Below are 17,194 nucleotides of genomic sequence, written 5' to 3'. Positions count from 1 at the left end.
TGTCTTATGCTAAACCCATTAGGGTGTATCTATATTATTACAACGTGTTACTCTGTTTGAATGCAGTTGTGAAGAAATGAGATAGCTGGCATGGTATTCATCATGATTTGCCTTGCTCCATACTGACTGGTCACAGTATCATGTAATTCTTCACAATTGTATTCAAGCATGGAAGTATTCATAGATTCATACATTTTAAGGCCAGGGAATTATGATCATTCATTCTGACCTCCTTTATATCATAGGCTATCAAATTTCAGCTAGTTGCCCCTGTGTTAAGCCCAATAATTTGTATATTACTAAAGCATATCTTTCATGCAGGCATCCACTCCTGATATGAATACTCCAAGAGATAGAAAATCCACCACTTCCCTTAGTAGTTGTTCCACCCTCATTGTTAAACATGTGTGCCTTATTTCTAATTTGAATTTGTCTGGCTTCAGCTTCCAGCCATTGGTTCTTGTTATGTCTTTCTCTGTATACTGAAGATCCCTTTAGTACCCAGTATTTTCTCCCATGAAGGTACTTATACATTGTAATCAAGTCATCTCTCAGTCTCCTTTTAGATCAGCTAAACAGATGGAGCTCTTTAAGTCTCTCACTGTAAGGAATTTGTTCCAGTTTTCAAATAATTTGTGTGGCTCTCCTCGGCACACTCTCCAATTTTCCAACATCCTTTTAAAGATGTGGACACTAGAACTGGATGCAGAATTCAGATATTGGTCCCATCAGTGCTGTAATCAGCAGTAAAATCACCTTCCTGTTTCTACATCCAAGGATCACAGTCACCCTTTTTGCCACAGTGGGAGTTCATATTGTTTACCCAATATGACCCCTAAATCCTTTTCAGAGTCAGTGCTTACCAGGATACAGTCCCTCGTTCTTTAGGTGTAGCTCAGCATTCCTTTTTCCTCGATATATAACTTTGCATTTGCCTGTATTAAAACACATATTGTTTGAATGGGCCCAGTTTACTAACCAATCCAGATCACTCTTTATGACTGCCCTGGTCTCATCACTATTCACCCCTCTGCTAATCTTTGTATCACATGCAAAGTTTATCAAGAGTGATTGAATATTTACTTCCAGATCATTGATGAAAATGTTGAATAGTTGTGCATTTAGTACTGGTCCATGCAGAACAACACTAGAGACACTCCCATTTGATGATGAATCCCCATTGCTGCTACTTTTGGGGGAATGGTAAGTAATGAAGTGACAAGTCACTGATACAGAGTGATCTGGATGACTTGGTAAACTGGGGGCAAGCAAACAATATGTGTTTTAATATGGCTAAATGTAAATGTATACATCTAGGAACAAAGAATGTAGGCCATACTTATATGATAGAGGACTCTATCCTGGGAAGTAGTGACTCTGAAAAAGACCTCAGGGTCATGGTGGATAATCAGCTGAACATGAGCTGCCAGGGTGACACTGTCCAAAAGAATTAATGTGCTCTTGGGGTTCATAAACAGAGGAATCCTGAGTAGGAGTAGAGACGTTATTTCACCTCTTTATTTGGCACTGGTGCAACTGCTGCTGGAATACTGTGTCCAATTCTGATGTCCACAATTCAAGAAGGATGTTGATAAGAGAGGGTGCAGAGAAGAGCCACAAAAATGATTAAAGGATTAGAAAACATGCCTTCTAATGATAGTCTCCAGGAGTTCAATCTAGTTAGCTTAACAAAGAAATGGTTAAAGGGTGACTTGATTACAGTCTATAAGCACCTACATGGGGAACAAATCTTTAACAATAGGCTCTTCAATCTAGAAGAGACACGTATAGCATGATGATGGCTAGAAGCTGAAGCTAGAAAAATTCAGACTAGAAATAAAGAGTAAAATTTTAACAGTTAGACCAACCATTGAAACAACTTATCAAGAATCATGTGGATTCTCCATCCCTAACAATTTTTATTCAAGATTGGTTGTTTGTCTAAAAGATCTGCTCTAGGAATTATTTTGGGGAAGTTCTATGGGCTGTGTTCTACAGGAGGTCAGACTAGATCAGGAGTGGGCAAATTATGGCCCCTGAGCTGGATCCAGGCCATCAGGGCTTTGGATCCGGCCCGTGGGAATTGCCACCCCCATGGCGTTGTGGGGCCCACGCCACTCCCAGAAGCAGCCGGCACCATGTCCCTGTGGCCCCTGGAGGAGGGGGCCAGAGGGCTCTGTGCGCTGCCCTTGCCTGCAGGCACCTCCCCCTGCAGCTCCCATTGGCTGGGAACAGGGAACCGTGGCCAATGGGAGGTTCAGGGGAGGTACCCACAGGCGAGGGCAGCATGCGGAGCCCTCTGCTCCCCCTCCCCCAGGGGCCGCAGGGACGTGGTGCTTGCTGATTCTCAGAGCGGCCCGGGGCCAGGGCAAGCAGGGAGCCTGCCCTGGCCCCGGTGCGTGCCGCTGACACCCTGGAGCCGCTCCAGGTAAGCTGGCGCCTGCATCTCAAACCCCTCGTGTACCCTGCACCCCAACTCCCTGCCCTGAGCCCCCGGCTTCACCTTGCACTCCTGCCTGTACCCCAACCCCCTGCTCTGAGCCCCCTCACGCAACCCTCCCTGCACCCCAACCCTCTGTCTTGAGCTCCCCACGCACCCCTCCGTGCACCTGAGTCCTTAGCTCCCTCCCGCACTCCCTTCTGCACCCCAACCCTCTTCCCTGAGCTCCCGCGTACACTCCACACCCCTCCTCTGCCCCAACCCCTTTCCCTGAGCCCCTTCCTGCACATTGCACCCCCTCCAACACCCCACACTCCCTCCCACACCCCAACCCCCTGCCCTGCCCTACATTCATGGCCCTGCATGCAATTTCCCCACCCAGATGTGGCCCTCGGGCCAAAAAGTTTGCCCAGCCCTGGATGAGCTGATCACAATCATCCCTTCTCGCCTTGGAATCTATAAATATAGTGTATAGTGCCAATTTTTTAACCAGAATGTCATGAAATACTAAGTCAAACACCTTACAAAACTCCAAGTCTATTACATCTACACAGTTACCTTTGTAAACCAAACCTATAATCTTATCAAACACTGAAATCAGGTTAGTTTGATAAGACCTATTCTTCATAAACCATGTTGACTGGCATTAATTATATTCCTATCCTTTCATTTTTTATCAGTTGAATCCTGTACCAGATTTTTCATTGTTTTATCCAGGATTGATGTCAGGCTAACTAGCCTTTGGTTATTCAGGTCATCTTGCTTGCCCTTTCTGAGTACTGGCACAATATTAGCACTCTTCCAGTCATATGGAATTTTGCCAGTATTATTTATCAAACATTAACATCAGCGGGCCAGAGATCTCCTCAGCTAACTCTTTTAGGACTCTTGGGTGCAAGTTATCTGGGTGCTAATTTTAAAATGTTTATCCCTGGTAGATGCTGTTTAACATCCTCCTTAGTTACTAATGGACTGGAAAGCAGTTAATCTATTCCTCAATTGATATGAGTACATCATCCTGCTCCTTTCCAAATACAAAATAGATTTAGAAGTATTTATTAACACTTCTGCATTTTCTGCATCATTATTAACGGTTTTACCATCTCCAGCTAGAAATGTGTCTATATCACTGCTAGGGTTTTGGTTTTTGTTTGTGTTTTTATTGGGAGGAGGGAGGGAGTGGTTAGGATATATAATTGCCGTAACAGATAAGGCATGAGCCTGACCTCACAGTACCACTATCACCCTAATCAATACCTTAAGCTCACTCTGATCCTTTAACCTTTACACTATCCTAAGTTTAACCCCTTCCAAATAATACCCTGTGTATAATGTCACCCTATCCGCCTCCTCTAAACCCTTAGTCCTTAATACCTCATCCCAACCCCTTCATCCAAACTTTACAGTAACAAGCCTCTTCACCAATCTCACCCTAATCCCTTACTCCATTGTCACTATAACCTTCTCACCCTAATCACACCACAACCCCCTCACCCAAAGCACTCCCTAACCTCACAGTGACCTGCCCATCCTACCCCTTTAAAATAAAAAGTCCCTTAACCAGTGCCCATCCCCTAAATTCGTCATAACCCCTTCAGGCTAATCTCACCCAGATATCAGCCTAGCACCTTCCTGTCCTTTCCGCCTACCCCCTTCATCTGTCTATCTCTCTCCTTTTCTTAACAACCTTGCATTATCTTCACCCCAGGCGTGTGGGGGGCAGGGGGGACGACTTGCTCTGTATCTCCCATTTCTCTGACTTCTTCCTCCTGTGTTTTTGCTCTTGGGGAGATTTTCAGGCTTTGCATCATTTGGATCTTCGCCCTTTAACTGACCTTTTTCCTGATTGAATTTCCTCCTCTCTTTTGTGCTTCCCAATTATAATAAATGCATTCACCAGAATTTGAAAAGGTCAGCAGGAGCCTGAGTGGCTAGTTTAGCCCCTTCTGGAGCCTCATACCCCTTAGTTAACTCGTAGGTCAGGAAAAGGGAAGGAGGGAGTGGGAGAGAGGGAGAAAGCCAGGAGAAGACTGCATGCTAACATGCACAGGATTAAGATGTCTGATTTTGGGAGAAGTGGTGGCACTATGTACCCCACCCACAGTGTGGTGTCTCTGGTCCTCTATATATCACTGGCTGCATAAAGTGAGTGTGGTGAAGATTAGAAGAGTGAGGTTTCTACAAATCATTTGCACAAGTCCCAGGAGGGCTAGAGGTGAAAAGGCTGGAGAATGGGAGAGTAGCCTGGATAATACCCCCACATAAAATCATGGGGATGGAGAAGAGGTGAGGTTCTGAGGCACACATACATAGACCTCTCTCCAGATACACACACGCTAAAATTCTCCCAATGCAAACACAAATCCTGACCTCCCCACCACAACATACACACTGACATCCCTCCAAACACACAAGATCTCACCATCAACCTCATGCACAACCACACATGCATGCTGATGCCCCCAGACACACACACACTCAACTGATTCTCTAGACACAAGAAACACACACTGACTCTCCTAGACAGGCATGTGAAAACACACACAAGAAGCACACACTGACCACATATACACACATGAAATAGACATACGGACACCCTCAAACAACTGACTATAATTTATTGGCATGACAATCTATAGAAGTGTTGACAAAGTGTAATAGACACAGTCTCCTCATATATCTGTTAAAGGTGGGTATAGTCTGTTCTAGGCTTCACACGGTTCTTGAGGTTTGATCCTGTGTGTCCATTTGTCATCAATGTCCATTCCTAATGCAATGGCAGGTTGCTATATAATGCTATATAGTATATACCTTTTCTGTCTCTCTCCCAAGGTCAGGAACAGTCTTTCCTCATCCATTGGGAGATGAGAATTTGAGGAAATGGCTTTCTTGCTCCCTCATATTTCAGAGTCTGGAATGGAAAATGTCTTTCTGTCTCTCCTCTGTCAACTGTTGGTTGCACAGTTGCTCCCCTCTGGATTTAGACTATGCTTTGTGTTTAGTACTTTGTGGTGAAGGGAATATTTGCATGTTGACCCCATCCGCAACCCTCAGACACACCCCCCTAACCCCTCTAGCCTCAAACACACACTCAGAGATTTACTCAAAACAAGCACAGCTATTCCCATACAGAAACAGCCAGGAATGGATCCAAATAACAAATGGACATAGGGAATCAAACACCAAACACAGGGTGAAGTCCTTTCCTAGGCAAATCATACTCCCCTCTGATGGACACCTGTCTCAATACATTTTGGCAACACTTGTATAGCTTGTCATGCCAACAAAGTATTTAAAGTACGATTAAATTGGCACACACAAACACATTCTCATACACTGAAATGTAAACATTTCCACAGACATCCCCAAATACACACAGCAACACATCCAAATACACACTCAGAAGCACATACACATTGACACACAGAGTGTGGACACTGATGCGCTCCCCCAAACACATACACTGACACACAGTACATCTGTCACCCAGACACCCTGCCATGCACAAACTCCCCCAGGCATACAAACAGTTCAGTTCACTACTTTAGAAGGATAACAACAGTTGCCTAAGTTTGATCTAGAGGATCACAAATAGATTCTGAAGATCTGAAGTTTGGGGCAAGGGGAGTCTAGTGGGGATATTAGAGAGATGGAGATTCCAGTGGCATCAGGAGAGATCTGAAGTGGGCATCTGGTAGAGGAAGAGGGTATGGGAAAGGGGCAGTCCTGTTCTGGTGGGGCACTATGCTGAGTGTTGGGTGGGGGGTCTCAAAAGAAGAACTGCTGCATAGAGGAGGGGTCCAGGGTTTTAGAGGCGATTTTGGGGAAGGGGGAGGGTTCCAGGGGTGACTCTTGGGAGGGTAATCACTGGGTAATTTCTGCGTGAGACACGGATCAGAAGATTCCAGAGAAGGGGAATATCCTGGAGGTGGGATATTCTGGGTGGGTGTTGGGGGTCTTTTGGGAGAGAGGAGATTACAGAGGTGAGGTTACAGGATTGGGAAGGGGGAGGAGATTTTGGAAGGTTTATGGGGGAGGGGGCTCGAGGGGGCAGGGATGATGGGGAGGGAGTTTGAGGAAGAAGTGAGTCTAGCGGGAAGATTGTGGAGAGGGGCTTTCCAAGGGGGGCGTGGGGGGGGGTGTTCTGCATCACTCCTCCCAAGGACAGACCTTTCTGGCGTCTGACTTCACTGGGTAGCGCTCAAGCCAGAAGTGACGGGTCCCTTGGAGACACCTCTCTCCATAGCAACGTAATCGCTTCCCGTTAAGATCCTAACAATAAGCAGCCAGATGAGCGGGGAAAACAGACAGACAGACAGACTGAGCCGGGGGAGGGGAGGGGAGGGGACGGGTCTTGCTGCAGGGAGCAGGAGGGCTCAGCTGCTGGGGGCCAGGTCTGTTGGGGGGCACAAGGCGGGGGGTGGATGGGGTGTGCGGAGGAGAGGGGAGGCTGAGCGGCGGGGGCTCGGGGGCACTGGCGGCTGACCCCGGAGCAGGGGCTGGACGGGAGCGCTGCGGGGCGGGAAAGGGAGAGCTCCGGGGCTGGGCGGCGGCGGGCAGAGGCAGGACCGAGGCTCTCGGGCGGGGTTAAGGCTCCAGTCGCTCCGAAGCTCTGGGCTGTTCGCGGGGCCCCAGCCTCGGCTCTCCCGCCTCAGGCTGCCCGCCCCCAGCTCTGCCTGCACAGCCAGCCGGGGCTGCGTCTGCTCGGCGGGCGAGACGGCACCCAGGGGGTTAAAGGCAGCCAGCGAGGAGAGACAGAGGCAGGACGGAGCTGGCCCAGCCCTCAGCAGCTGTTTATTTCAAGACAGTCTCTCGGTCTCCTGCAGCCAGGGCTCAGCCCCGCCGAGCCGCCCGCCCGGCCATGCGAGGCACCGGCCGCAGCCGACTTAGCCGGGCCCCCCTTGCCCCGGGCTCCCCCGCTCCGGCTGGCCCTCGGGCGTCTGCCCGCAAGGTGAGTTTGTTCCCTGCCTCCGGGCGCCGCAGACGGTCCCGGGGATGCGGCTGGATGGGCGGGGCTGGGGAGGGGGGCGCATCCTTCCCCACGTCCTTCCTCCCCTGCCCGCCTGGCTCTCGGGGTCCCTGGCCGCTCCCCGCCTCCAGCCGCAGCTGTCTTCCGCGAACACCCCTCACCTGGCTCCGGGGCGGATGCCTCTCGCCCTGTCCAATACTCCCAGCCCTGCGGCCCCAGGAGACCTGTTGTGCTGGAGCTGGCGCTGGAGGAAGCGTGCAGGGGAGACTGGAGAGCCGAGGATTTGGACATAAGGGACTGTGAGGGAAATTGGAGAGGCAGAGAATCAACATACTTGTTACACATGCGGGGGAATCCTCACAACACGGTGCCCGGAATCCGCACCCCCAGAGCGCTACCACAGGGGGTCACACTCGCAATTCCCAAATGCAGATCTACGCCCAGTGTACAAGCACTGACTTCACACCTCTGGCCCGAAGCACAAGGAAATCCATCCCCGAAAGGCACACCCAGAATCGTTCCCCCAGACAGTGGGCACCTGGGATTCACGTGCCCAGTATCTGAGCACACTGGGATCTATGCCCTAGGACACTTGCATTGGGATTCCCATTGCCAGTCACTGAACACTTCAAGATCCTCACCCCAGTGCATTAACATTGGGTTCACACTCCCAGCACTATGGGACCAACACGGTGGGGTATTAGCACGGGATTCACAATTTCAGCTAGCACAGCATCCACAGACATTCATCACCCTGGATTCAAATTCTCAGCCTCCAAACACAGCTACATCCCACAGGATGTGGGATCCCATTTCCCAGCCCCGAGCACAGTGACAATGGGTTAGCCCAAGTGAATTAGTACCATGATTTCAACATCCCCAGGACACTAGCATTTGCAATTCACGCTCCCAGGCTCCTAACCCCACCCAAGTGCAGCAGAATCCACACCTTAGGGCAAATGCCTCCTTTCCCAGTTCTCTAACACTGGGATTCACACTTCCTGCCCTAAAAACCAGAGCAAGTCATACCTTGAGCCACTAGCACCAGGATTTGCGCTCCTACTGATCAAGTATGATGGGATTGGCACCTTGGCACATTAGCCCTGAGATTCACAATGCCCAGGCTTAGTGGAGTCTGCTGCTAAACACTGCCACTGGGATTCACAGTCCCAGACCCCAGTCTATCCAGGTTCGTACACAGATGGCTGCCACCACAGTATGTGAACACTTCTCAGTGACAGACATGATTTCACTCTCTTCCTTGCTGAGTGGTGAGTGGGTCATGCTCAGTTTTGTTTTGGCTTTTTAAATTATTATAAAGAGTAGGAATTTGGTGTGGGTTAGACTGAGCAAAGAGGGAGTTTGCCTTTAGCTCTCAATGAGGTGGAGTTAATGGGGAATGTTGTTTTATCTGGTAGTGAGGTCCATAGTCTTGGCCCAGCTCCTATGAATGTTCTGTTCCTCATAATCATGAGCCACCCCCTTCCCCCAGGTTGACAATTTCATTATTCCAGTGGAAGGTATTTGTCATGTGAGGCAATCATCGCAGAGGGAGAGGTGATTGAGTGCTCATGTCACTGGGGTCAGTCCCATGGAGGGCTTTGAATATCAGGATGGAGACCCTGAATTGGCTCTGTGTTCAATGGGGGCCCTGCGTGGAGTGCAGGGTGATGCATTCCAGAAAAATATGTTGCTGAACAAACAGGCTGATGCATTCTGAATTAGCCAAAGTGCTCTGAAGGTAAAGTGCTTCATTCCTATATAGAGTATTGCAAAAGTCTTATTTAGATGTTACAAATATACAGATCACTATGGCCAGAGCCAAGTCAGATAGAATTAGGTGCAATCTTTAAACCATCCCTGGCTACCTTCTTCCCACTAGTATGACCTGTCTTGTACGTATTCAGCTTTAATCAGTTGCTCATTATTCAGATGTTGTTCACTGCAAGACATCAAGAAAACTCTGAGATTTATAGTTTCCAAGGCCTCAAGGGACCATTGTGATCATCTCATCTGACCTCCTGTATAGCACAGACCATAGAATTTCATCAATTTTATTTCCTTCATCAAGCCCATAACTTCTGGCTGAGCTACAGCATATCTTTTAGAAATATATCCATTTAAAGACAATCCATCACAGTCTGAGGTAAATTATTCTATTGTGGGATCCTTATTGTTAAAAATTTGCCCCTTATTTAAATTTGTCTCACTTCAACTTCCAGCAGTTGGACAGTGCAGATAACAACTGATGCAGAGTTGGCTATTTGCTTATTGCTGGCACCTCAGCCCTTGCAGTCTCCCTATTTCTCTCTACAGTTTTATATTGAATAGGATGGCAGAAAGAATTGAGTGTTCTTGGCTCCCACCTATGAGAGGCATTGGCATGGATCAACAGTTGTCAATAATGAGTTTTTGAATTCCAACTGAATGCAACAGGATCTGCAGTTCAGGACACTAGCAGTGGGAGTCATATACACAGCATCCAAGTGGAGCATCATCTTGGGTTCAGCCTACTAACACAGGAATGCATGCTTCCAGCCCATGAGTGCAGCAGACTGCCCAGGGCATTAGTTCTGAGAGGCATATTGCCAGTCCCTTGGCTCAGTGGTATCCATGCTTTGTGGCATAAGCACCAAGATTCACGCTCCTAGTTTCCAAGAACTGTGGGATCTCTGACACAGGAAACCAGAACCAGTGAGGTGAATGCAGCTGGCTACACAACCCAGAGTAACAGCACTGGGATTCCCGTTCCCAGCCTCCAAGCACAATGAGATCTGCTCCTAGTTAGTACATTAGCTTCAGTATTCACAGTCTAAGTCTGGGTGCATAGTGCGTGTAATGCTGCCTGCAGTGACTCAAGAGCGTGGTACCAACCTCAGGGCAGAGTTTTAGGAACCTGGGCACAAACGCCAAATCAGTTGTGAGTTCTACCCTTAGATTTCAGCAACCAAGTGTCAAGTGAAAACTCCTCAGGTACTTTAACAGCCTTCTCATGGAGTCACAGACAGTCCCCTTGGGTACTCTGATTTATCTTGCCACCTAAGTGAGCCTACCTCTGTGATAGATGGTCTCTTACACCAAGAATCACAGCAGTATTCAAGCTACTCTCAGACCCAAAGGACCAGTTACTTACCCCAGGTCAGTTGCACGTTAGATCTCCCACCAAAAACATTATTTGGAGCCAATCTTACAATAAACTATATACAGATTTATTAAATAGGAAAAGGAAATTAAAGAGTTATTTACAAGGATAAAGCATGTAAACATAGATACACAAATGAGTTACAGTCTTAAATTTCATCAGGTAATAGAAGCTTCTGTAATAAGCAAACTCCATATGTTGGTTAGGGCTAACCCAAGTTAAGCAGCTGGGGATCTCTTGCTTATGCTTAGAAACACCTCCCCACACCCTCCCAAGTCCAAGCTGCATAGAGATCCCAAGTTCCTTTTGTTTGGGGTTTTTATTCTGCTCCTGCCCTATCCTCTGAGTTGCAAACTTAGCTGATGGAAGGAGTCCACTTGATTGACTCTTCTTCACAGGGAGAACGGCAGAATAGTAAAAGTCTTTTATCCTTTTGTTGATGGTACACAGGGAAATTCCAGTCTCAACATCCCATCAATGGACTTTTCCTTTTGGGGAGGCTGTAACACCCTTCTGTTGAAGATCAGCACCTTACACTAATTGATGTCTCTCTCCTGTCTGGGGATTTACACAGTTCAGAGGTTCACAATACAACTGCTCAAATATTGCCTTACAGCATGGGTAGGACCCTACCAAATTCCTAGCCATGGAAAAGTGTGTCATGGACTGTGAAATCTGGTCTTTTGTGTGCTTTTACCTTATACAATACAGATTTCACAGGGAAGACCAGCGTCTCTCAAATTGGGGGCCCTGACCCAAAAGGGAGTTGCAAGGGGGTAGCAAGGTTATTTTAGGGGGGGTCGTGGTATTGCTAACCTTACTTCTGCACTGCCTTGAGAGCTGGGTGACCAGAGAGTGGCGGCTGTTGGTCAGGTGCCCAGCTCTGAAGGCAGCACCCCACCAGCAGCAGAGCAGAAGTAAGGCTGGCAATACCATACCATGCCACCCTTATTTCTGTGCTACTGCTGGCAGGGGCTCTGCTTTCAGAGCTGGGCTCCCAGCAAGCAGACACTGCTCTCCAGCCGCCCAGCTCTGAAGGCATCACCACCACCACCAGCGCAGAAGTAAGGACAACAGTACTGCAACCCTCCCCCCCCCCCCCCCCCCAAAATAAGCATACAAAAACTCCCCCACACTCACCACTCCTTTTTGGGTTAGGATGCCTACAATTACAACACCATGAAATTTCAGATTTAAATAGCAGAAATCAAGAAATGTATGATTTTTTTAAAAATCCTATGACTGTGAAATTGGTAGGGGCCTAAATATGGGATACAGATGATGTGAGATTAATGCATGCAGCAACTCACAAGCATTCAATAGAGACTAAACACATCCTTATAATTCTAATACAGTCAAACCTCGCAATAATGCAAATTCGGATATAACGTGATCATAAGTTGGCTCCCCTTTAAGGCCGTAATACTGTTCGCATTTTACCGGAATACTTTTTTTATGACATTTATAAATAAACCGTGTTCTTCCGGTCTTATAAGATAAAGTGACTCGTGGCCATTGCAGGCCCACTGCACTTAGTTCTTGGGTTGTACGTGTGTATGGTGTTTGCCTATGAACTTATTATTAGTTTCCTATATTTTTTTTAAAAAATATTTTACCATTATGGATATGCCATTCGGAAACGCAAGTCATTTTCTGCCCAAGAGAAATTGTATGCCCTGGATCAACTAAAGAAGGGCAAACAACAAACTCAGCTTGCTAGAGATCTGGGAATTAGCGAGTCCACTCTGCGAGGGTGGAAAAAAGAAGAAAAGCTCTGTAGCCTACCCTGCATTCTTGAAGAGGAAACTGGTTTACAGTGTAAAAAGGTCAAGTTTGCTAATGACGAAAGCCTAGATTCAGCCTTGTACCAATGGTTTGTCCAGGCTCGCTCAGAAGGAGTTCCCGTTTCTGGCCCTATTCTGAAAGTTCAAGTGAGAAATTCAATCGCCTTATCAATGGAAATGAAGCCAAATTTAAGGCGAGTAATGGCTGGCTGGACAGATTTAAGAACTATAAGCCAAGTTCTTGTGTCTGGGGAAATCCATTCAGCTGATAAAGAATCTGCTGATTCCTACCCAGTTGAGCTTAAAATGTTGCTGGAGGAAGGTTGCTACACAGCCGATCAAGTTTACAACTGTGATGAGACTGGTTTATACTTTAAAATATTACCCGATCGCACCCTCGCAACCAGGACTGATAGTCACAAATGAGAAGGCTTTAAGCAGAGGAAGGACCGAGTCACTCTCTTTGTGGCTGCCAGACTTGTTGATGCAAAACAAGTCAGATCTCTGATGATCGGAAAAGCGAGGTCTCCCAGATGTTTTCATCATGTTAATAGGAAGGCCCTTCCCTTTGAATATACCAACAGCAAGAATGCATGGATGAATAGCTCCATATTTGAAGACTGGTTCCATAAAACTTTCGTGCCAGCCATTTGGGCTCCTTTGCAAAAACTCAAGCAGGAGGAAAAAGCTCTCCTCCTGCTGGATAATTGCCCTGCTCACCCCACAGCAGAAAATCTTGTCAGTTGTGATGGCAAGATTAAAATCTCATTTCCCAAAGAACTCTACATCAGAAATCCAACCACTGGACTAAGGCATCATATTGGTATTTAAGCAAAACTATCATAGTGAAATGATTAAGTGGATGGTAGCGGATAACAGCTCCTCCACCGACACATCACTGGCGTCACTCAACTTGAAAGAAGTCTGTCACCTTGGCGGGAAAGCCTGGGATGCTATCTCTGCACGTTGCATTGAACGATGCTGGATAAAGGGTCTTGGTCCAGTTTTTCTGTCATCTACACACGATGACGGTAATGACAACGAGCTTGAATTTACAAGATTCATTGAAGACAACGTATGTTTAGTCCAAGAAGCACTCAGAGAATATGAGCACAGTCATCATGTTATCCTCAGCCGGTTTTCAGCAGATGACATCTGCCCCATATACGAACACATCTCAGATGACGAAATTGTTGCAAATGTCAATGGGAAGAATGAAGCTGCACCACCAGAGCCCAAAACCAGTGGCGCTAATGACAATGATGAGGATGATGGCACCTCAACTCCCCCACCAAAAGTGTCCAAGGTAGTAGAGCACTTAGAAGCTAGTTTGAGGGGCTGGAAACTCAAGACGTGGACAGCGTCAAAATCCTCCGACTCGGAAGCATTCTTGACTTTGCTAGAAGCCAACAGCAAATAGCTTTTTTTTTTTTTTTAAAGAAGTGATGAAATTTAAAATTATGGAGTCATGCAACCAGATTGACTTTGCACTCTGCGCAATGATCAGTATAGTCCATTTCACATGTTTCTTTCATATACATGTAATTAAATTATTACTTCTGTATTTAAAACACGCTGGGATAACCGTGGTTTTTAACAAGACTTAAACTGACTGGCTTGAAATGGTAAATTTTTGTAACCCCGCTCAAAAGCGACCCCCATATTTATCGCTATCAAATTTTTTGGACCCCAATTATCGCATTATAGTGGGGTTTTACTGTAGTTATTTTAACAATATTAACACACAGGTGAACCAGACTGATTCCAGTTGTATGTTTGTCGGTCTTCAGTTGAGACAAGGGGACCGTGGCATAAACCTGAGACAAGGGGACCGTGGCATAAACCGTGGCATAGAACCTGGTCTGCCAGCATCAGAGTGGAATCCCCACCCAAGGGCACCAGAACTCCTGCTTCTAGCCCCGGAGTAAAGCTGGATTCAGACTCCCAGCTCCTGAGCACAGGAAGATCTGCACCTGCAGGTACCAGCCTGGGATTCACACTTCCAGCTGCCAGAGGCAGTGGCATCCACACCCCCAGGACATTAGGGCTGAAATTCACACACTCATGCACACAGGTACTGTGTTGCAGGGTGCTAGCACCAGGATTTGCATTCCCAGATCTTTAACACAGCCTGAGGCACTGACACACACATTCACACTCACAGCCCCTAAGCACAGCAGGATCTGCATTACAGGGCATTAGGACTGTGATTCATGCCACCTGCACCTAAACTCCCAAGTGCTGGGATTCCACTCCCAACATCCCCTCCCAAGTATAGGTGGAACGAAGCTTCAGTTCAGTAGCACAGAGATTTACACTCCCATCCTCCATGTAGGATTCCCACCCCCAGGACAATAGCAGCCAGATTCCTACTCCCAGCCATTGAGTGCAGAAAGATCTGCACCACAGAGCACTACCTCTGGAATTCACATTCCCAGCCCCTAAGCACAGCAGGATCCTTATCCTGGGGCCCTAATGTCTAGTGCAGTCTGGGCAGGTGGTAAGCTGCACCTCGGAGCACTATTGCTAGGATTCGCACACCAACCTTCTGAGCCTGGTGGGATCCACACCCCAGGACACTAGCGCTGGGTTTCACACTGTCATTCCCAAAATACAAAGGGGTCCATGCCCTGGGACAGTAGCATAAGGATTTGCTGCCAGTCTCTCAAGCATGTTTAATCTTCTAGGGCAACATGATGCGTGGGAGGGATAGCTCAGTGGTTTGAGCGTTGGCCTGCTAAACACAGGGTTGTGAGTTCAATCCTTGAGGGGGCCATTTAGGGATCTGCGGCAAAAACTGGGGATTCGTCCTGCTTTAAGCAGGGGGTTGGACTAGATGATCTCCTGAGGTCCCTTCCAACCCTGATATTCTATGATAATAATCCAGATAACCTAGGTCCTGCTAGGAATCCTTTGGGCTCTGCGGGAACCTCACCCTATCAGGTGTCTTTGGGCTGAGCTGCATTTGAACATCTTCCATGCAAGTTCTAGGTCTCACTCTATCCATCACAGCTTGGGAGTAATGTAACCCCTGCATCAATGGGATGCAGTGGCAAGAGTGGCTACTGATCTCCCCCCATTTTTGTATCCAGGGGAACCCCAGGTTCTCTTCACAGGGTCATCCTGTCACGTGTGGGAGCGGGAGAGGTTGCATTAGCAGATGGATGAGGTTTTTCCCCCTCTGTGAACCTTGTTTAAACATTTAGCAGAAGAGACCTAAAAATATCCCCACTTAACAGGTCAGGGAGGACATCTCCCTTGCCCCACAGTTGGTGTGACACTCGTTACCTACCAATAGGAAGGGACTTTCATTTAAAAGGGTGTGGGGAGGGGGGGATTGTTTTTAATTAATGACATGACAGGGGGAGACTAAACAGGAGGGGATGGCAAAAACCTCCAAAGGGCTCTGTGGAGCTTGGGAGTGGAAGTTGTGCAACAGGTTGGCCCTTGAGTCAGCCCTGGCAGGACATTCTCCATGCTCAGTGATTCATGAGTTTCACCCAGACATATGCACACACAGACTGTTTTCCACCCCTCCACTGGGTACCAAGACAGAGCAGCAGGACCTGTCAATGGGTTCCCCGCACATACACGTCCTCATTGACCCTGAGGATAATATTATGTAGCTACCACAAAGAAATTTTCAGAATTTTCAGAATATTCAGAAAATTTTCATATTGATTTTCTGTGTAAAGGTTTTGCTTTATAACGGACTCCCAGTGTCAGGCACCTCCTCACCCCCACATCTTGGAAAAGAGTCTGGGACTCCACTGGGCACTGCTTAGAGGGAGGGGCCTGAGAGATGGAGCATCTCCAGGGCATGAAGGGTAGCAACACCATGCCTCTTAGTGCCATGCTGTTGTACCAATAAAATAAAAACCAGCAGGATCTTATTAAAGGGAAAAAAGGCAAAATACCACATTTATTGTGAATACAGAAAGAATCATAGTAAGCAGTTAGTTATAGTTATAACATTCCATTCAATCTCATATTTATTCACACATTCATTCATACACACACACAGGTTCTGCAAGGTTGTTATCATAGTTACCAGCCTTAGAGTTGCTCATGCCAAGCCACTGGCCAGGTGGCCTGGACATGAGGAGGGAGCAGGGCCTTGTCAGATGCTCATCTGATGCTCCTGGAAGTTGGTTTGCAGAATCAGACCCCCAAGTTCTCACTTTTTAGAGTCTATTTTTATAGGAATTTCTTCCTATGGCAGTCTATGGGAATTGCTTCATCATGCTGTTGCTGAATCAATCAGCAGATAGCACATTCCTGACAGCTCCAAGATGTTATCTTGTTCTTTGGTTCTCCCATTCTTGAGGCTGTTGGGTGGATTCCAGTCTGCCCTCCGGGGGGTCCTCTGGTTATTTCCGCTTGACGCCTTCTTCAGCCGATGGACACTGGATTCTTAGGCTGGCACCTCCCTGATCATTCAGTTATTATCTACACCAAGCATCCATCCACATACATCCTCTATCTCTATTTTAATCACAATTGTTAATACAACAAAAGGGCGGGGAGTCTCTGGGTGCTGTTTCTGTTGTTAGAGTATTGCTTTGAGTCTCTCTCTCTGTGAATTGCTTTGAGAACAGACTCTGTCTTAGAATGTACTAACACAGTTAGCAGCTTGCAAGTTTCACACACAGAGGGAGAAAAACAGTACCAAAAACCAAGAGACCTCTTAATTAGTAATACCCTGGAATTTAAACTCTGGGGAATCAAACTCATTTGTGATTTTAATACAGAACTTCTTTAATATGATCCAACATAATCCCCCTTTTGACACTAAGATTTATAATCGTCAGTGTCACTTTCTATGTAGCCTATTCAAGAGAAAGTACTGTGAGGCAATT

At 47.1% G+C, this 17,194-nt stretch overlaps 1 protein-coding gene across 7 annotated transcripts in view; it reads left to right on the top strand.

The window, feature by feature from the left end:
• PIANP (PILR alpha associated neural protein) overlaps positions 1-17,194 on the top strand; it is a 41,381-nt gene that overhangs the window by 9,443 nt on the left and 14,744 nt on the right. For 3 of the 7 annotated variants that reach the window (XM_073311522.1, XM_073311503.1, XM_073311485.1), the window contains 2 exons: positions 7,267-7,391; positions 14,126-14,314. The exons of 1 other annotated variant lie outside the window; for it this stretch is intronic. The gene's annotated coding sequence lies outside the window, so the exon portion shown is untranslated. Of the gene's footprint in view, positions 1-6,785; positions 6,835-7,266; positions 7,392-14,125; positions 14,315-17,194 lie in introns of those variants that run through there. 3 more of the 7 variants (XM_073311529.1, XM_073311536.1, XM_073311494.1) reach the window with 3 other exon arrangements.

Source organism: Lepidochelys kempii, chromosome 1 (genome assembly GCF_965140265.1).
Source record: "Lepidochelys kempii isolate rLepKem1 chromosome 1, rLepKem1.hap2, whole genome shotgun sequence".
NCBI lineage: Eukaryota > Metazoa > Chordata > Testudines > Cheloniidae > Lepidochelys > Lepidochelys kempii.
This window is presented reverse-complemented; position numbering and strand designations above follow the sequence as displayed.